Here is a 6,000-nt window from a genome sequence, read left to right as displayed (position 1 = left end):
CCAGAGCCATGGCTGGAGTGATTCTCCCTTTCTGCAAGCAAACAATCCTGCTAAGTTGTGTCAAACACTTGCTAACCGAGAGTCATTCCAGAAAATTAGTAACAGGATGCAGCAACATAAACTCACACACTGCTGCTTTTTCTTTCACTTTCAGGATTCTGATAATGAAAAGAACACTTCACCTAGTCAATACTTTTGACTTCGGGGGATATCAGTCCTCCCAGCCTAATCTGCTTGAGCAACAGCAAAAAAAGTAATGTATTCTGAAGTAGGAAAAAAAAGTTAATGCCAAGAATCTGCAGGATGTGAAAATACAGCTGATGGTGCAACACAAATCTGCATGTTGGAGAACTCAACCCAAATCACCCCAAATGCACAGTCCTCAAACAGATTTATGTTTTCTGTGGATTTAAACTCAAGAGAAACAATGTCCATGTCAAAAGATAGCAACTCTAAATCCCAGCTTTACCTGGGATTTACCTGCCTTTTTATGATCTTGAGTATGTCTATTCTCCATTCTGTATCAACCTCTCCACTTAACTCGATAATGCTTAGCCAGTTTTGTCCTGAGCTTTGTTATCTCCAGATGAAGATTTTTTTCAAATTACAAGCATTCTTATCTATGCTTTCACTGAAAGCATTTGAAGTTTAAGTAGCAAGAAAAAGCCAACAGTTTGTTTCCTTGAATAGCTATTGCCAAATGCCCCTCAAGAATTCAATCCTATTCCCCACATAGGAAATGTGCTGTGCTGAGAGCAGACACATGCAGTAGCTCCTTCTACATGCTCTACCATTATTGAGATGAATCCTCACCAGCCTCTCAGAAGTCACCAAAATTACCTCAGATATTGCACCTGACATGATGAGCATTTACATCTTCTCTAGTAAAGCATAAATGTAATAGGCTGAGTAGCAAGGTACTCGTGCCATGAAGCCAAGTCAGAAGTCAGGTCATCACATCATCGTGATGAGAGGAGCGAAGACACCCACAGAAATCATCCACCCACAAGAAATGTATGGCTCAATGGTGAGATGTCATTTTAAGCAAGATGGTAAAGCAAGGACACACTTCAAAGGCTGTGAGATAAAACAGAACAAAACATTAAAAGCTGCCTTCTTTCAGGGATCAACCCATTCATCGTAAGGACATAAAGACAAAATATCTTCATCTTGGGCCTGACCAGATTTTCAGTGTGATTAACAAACAACAAAGCAGAAAGAAAATAGAAATCATCTGCCACCACTAAACTGAGTTACTCAGCTAAGTTCAGCTACTCAGCCACACTACAGGGCAGCTTCAACTCTTCACCTGCAACTGAGAACTACAATTAGAAAAAATTGTTCACTATTTTTCCACCTCCAAAACTTACTTTTTCTTTTTTTCCCCCCTTCATCTTTATTTTTTAAACATTAACATTAGGACTGTCTGCAGATTTCCCATCCATCTCTTTCATATGGCCCATGTGTTACCTACACATGGAAATCCTCTACTAGCTTCTGCTTGCTGCTTTCCCAATTCTACAACCCAAGATGAACACTGGGCCTTTTGCTCTTTTAGTTGGAGCTTCTGCAGAACTACTTTCCTACTACAATTTCCTCTCTCCAAATCCTTTTTGATCTTTTCATCTTCCTTGCCATGCTACCCCATTACATATCCCTGAAAACAGGTACCCAGCTTTAAATGCCAATGTCATACAAGCTGACCCCATTGAAACAAGCAGTTGAGACTGCTCCACACAGCAACTCAGTTGTTTATTACAGCTCTTTGGCATCTGTGTGATCCACAACTGATTTATACACATCAAAGTATCTGTAACTACATACTGTATATATAAAAAGCATATAAATACACACACACTTCATACTTTGCTTAGAAAGTTTGAGGGCCAAGCATCCTCCAGTTCCTACATGATCTGATTAGGCACATACCTATTGACTTTGTTATGACAGCACCAGTTTAATCCACCTACTATGTAATTTATTGACCCTGATTGCTTAAGCACTAGTTTTTACTCAGTCATGTGTCATTAAGTCAAATACACCTTACATGAAGGAACCCCATTGTTTTACTGTTGACCAAAACCTATCTAACTATAGGCTGCTGGTAGAAGAAGCAGTCCTGCCCTCTTTTCAGTCTCTTCTGTGCATCCCTCTCCTTCAATGCAAAGAAGAAAATAAAAATAGCACTCAGATTTGAAAGTGACCTAAAATTGCACTGTGGTTTAAGTCAACTATGAAACCACAGCCTGGCTACTTAAGGATCTAGGTAGCTACTTCATCAGGTAATCAGTACTGCTGTTCCTATAAGGAGGTTCTGCTATCCATAAACTTCAGACCAGCTTCCAACAACACTAATGAGAATTTAGGATTTAGGTCAACCGTTTTTTTTATTGGATTAATTTCAGTGTTAGATTTATCCGCAACACAACAACAATAGGTGTGGAGATTCCACTTGGTTTTGCAAACCTCAGCAATATTCTGGCTCAGGTATTTCTTGAGAAATATTATCAGTATCACAAGTGCTTCTAGGAACTGACTGAAAAATAAAGAGCAGCATCTTCTTCCCTCAACACAATAATCTTAAAGTAAAATACAGCACCACCTCTGTACTGTAAGGACAGACAGCAGGCCAGAAGATGAGGTGCTGTCCATTTTCCACAACAGACTCTGCCAGGAAACCCAAAAGCTTACAGTAAGGAAGAGGAAAACCAGATCTAAAAACTCTTTGACAGTGAGGGTCGTGAGGTGCTGGAGCAGGCTGTCCAAGGAAGCTGTGGATGCCCCCTCCATGGAGGTGTTCAAAACCAGGCTAAAATGAGTTCAAAATGAGGTCTAGCGGGAGGTGTCCCCGCCTGTGGCAGGGGGGTTGGAACTATTCTAAACCATTCTATGAATCTATGAACTCTTCAGACCTACCTCTGATTCTTTATCAACAACACTCTTCCAGCTCATTCCAGTTTCACAGTACATTTTAACTGTGCTTTGTGGCTATCAAAGCATCTTTACTTGTTAACTGTTCTGACACATACACACAAACTAAACAAATTCATGTATTAACCTTTATTCAACTCAGTATATTCCAGTGCCCATATAGCTTTTCAGACTCAGAGCCAATTTTAATATAGATCTTTCTACCTGAAAAAAACAACAGCCCACAGATGTCATTCAGGTAACTGTCACTGATGTCCTCGGTGAAAGCAGTCAAATGAAACTATTTTACCATCAGATAATCCATGGTTAGGACATAAAATATTCACTGAGTACCTGAATGCAAGGGTCACTTCTGGGGTTTGAAGAATTTAAGATCAATACAATGCCACACTGGGGGTGGAAGAAACAATAGTACATTGTACCTGAGACTATAGAGTATTGACAAATCCACCACAACGTGACGACCGAAGAAAGAACTGAATGGGATGACTGCGCTTGCAGCTTTTATAGAACACAGATGAACTCAGGATAGGACTAGATAAAAGGGTGGTTAAAATGTGAGAGCTGAAGGAATTTTCCTTGTATTAAAGATTCCTTGGATAATGTTATCAAAAGCTGTTAAGTAAAAGTATGTAGAAGACTAACGTAGTTCTAGACTTCAGCTAATTTGAATCACATTGCCTCTATTTAATCAGAAACAAGCATTTACACCTCATACTGGAGGTGAAATACAGAATCATGGGATAGGTTTGGCTGGAAAAGATCTTTAAGATCCTCAAGTCAAACCACTCTACAAGTACCAGAAGAAGGCATCATCTTTAGATTTTAACAATTAGCCCAAGATTTTCTAGCTCAGAGTTGTGCAAAGCGTATCGACAGAGGTATCACTGAAGACTGACATGATATTTACGACAGACAATTAAACCCAGGAGCAAAAGAATAACCTTCTGGAAGGAAGGTTTAACGCAGATGCACTATGAACTAAAGAAATACTTACTAGAAGTATGCCACCACTGTGGTTTTTCTCTGTTATGGAACCCAGAGCTAAATAAACTGTTAAACACTTAGTGTAAAGGTATGCCAAACATTTCTCAGAACTTTCTTAAGGTCCCAACAAAGAATCAACTTTTTTTTTTTTTTTTTTTTTTTTTTTTTTTTGCAAAACGAGGCTTAGGTTAAATATTTTATTTGGCTCCCCAAGATGGACTGAGAAGTTGGGCACTAGCTCCAGATCAGTTCTTGGACTCACATCAAACATTACCCTGTCATTTATCCAGTCAGTCAAAACAATGTTTTCCATCTAAACCTTTAATGTTTATGTCCTGAAAAACTGCTAATTGAATCCAGTTCTTGAAATCCATTTTTTAATCTATACCATCTAATTTAGAGATAACAAGCAGAGAAAATAAGCGTTATACAATGATTGCAGAATTAATCCTATAAATATTCAAGCCAAAACAGAAGACTGCTAGTTGCACATAGCCAAAGAAAATGTAGATTAAATAGCATTTGTGAGCTTGAGAATAAACTTTTAAAAACACTGGATATATATATTCCTTTAATTCCAAACAGTTTTAGAATTCAAGAGCCCTCAAACTGCTTTTCCAATCAAAAAGGGTAATCAAAACCACACAGAACACTTAGAAATATTCCTAGGCAAGAACATTGACAACATGTCAGCTGAATTAAGAAAATTCAATGTTTTTCTTAAATATGTCAAGCTTCCTTACAACAAATGACCTTATGTGAAACAACTCACAATTAGATAAAGCATAAAATACCTCCAAGTCTTTTAAACTCGAGAAACAGGCCAGTATTTCAGAAACACTTCCAAGCAACAGAACTGATGTCCAGTAATTGCAAGAGCTGCTAACTCTGGAACAATCCCTAGAAAGGCAGTTTTGCCAGCAAAGTCCCTTCCTAAAATACAAGATGACAAAAAGCCAATCCTCAAGACTGTACCTGCTTCTTTTGGGGACTGACTGCACAATTAGAACTCCACACATAAAACTTGCCTATTTCTTGCTTACACTCCTTCTAACAGAGTACTTCTATTGTCACTGACATGATTTCATTATATGCTTAAACGTTAATAGAAATAACTATTAAACAAAATTGAACATAAAATCCAAAGGTGAAAGAGACAACTCCCTAAACAGTACTTTCCACGTTTTCACATAAGGCTATAGACCATTTGTAATGTTCCAAAGATGAGCAAGTCTGAGCAGTCATTGCTCAGGAAAAAAAAAAAAAAAAAAGTATTGAAGCACTGCATCAATAAAGCAATAACCTGAAGAGAAGGCTACAAAACACTCTGTAAAAAAAAGCAGCACCAATCCACGCATCAGTCCCAGCTATGCTTATTTGAAGAGTTTTATTTTTAAGTGCAATATAAAGACAGTCACAAAGCTCCATGAAAACTGTATTACAAGTATTTCCAAAGCAAAATATAAGCATATCTGCTTTACTGTCCCTGTAAAAATAACATACTCTGAACAGTAAGTATGAAGCACCTCTCTTTATGAGGCATTACATTGGAAATATCTCACATACACCTGAAGTAAATATATCAACTCTTTAAGTATTTTTAAATGCATTTGTCTTGCAAGCTGGTTGAAAGCACTATGCAGAGGAGGATTTATAGTCTTATCTATTATTTTCTAATCACTTACCTTCATGCATTGACACTTCAGAACACAGAGTATTGTTTATGTGATGGGGGACACTTTGAACTAGCTCTTTGCTTTCAAAGTCTCCTGTATGGTTTTAAAGAAAGCTCCAGCAGAACTCTCAAAACTTCTTTTTTTTCTTTAAACCTATTTGCTTGGGTTCTTGTACGGAAAAGAACATACCGAAGTATTTTAAACCAATTTATTTTCCTTCCAGCATGCAGGTGAACAATTTTTATGATATCTTAAAGTATTAGAGGTCAAGCGGTCTTCTGAAAGAGGGCAGCACAAGGTATTTCACCAACCCAACTGTGCAGAATCGTAACTGAAGAAGTTGGTTTAAAAAAACCAAAGAAACACAACAACAACAAACAAAGAGATCAAAACAAAGACTGTGACA

The sequence above is a fragment of the Indicator indicator genome, chromosome 29, assembly GCF_027791375.1.
Source record: "Indicator indicator isolate 239-I01 chromosome 29, UM_Iind_1.1, whole genome shotgun sequence".
In the NCBI taxonomy this organism is placed as follows: Eukaryota; Metazoa; Chordata; class Aves; order Piciformes; family Indicatoridae; genus Indicator; species Indicator indicator.
The sequence above is the reverse complement of the archived record's forward strand: the minus strand, read 5'-3'. Positions refer to the sequence as shown.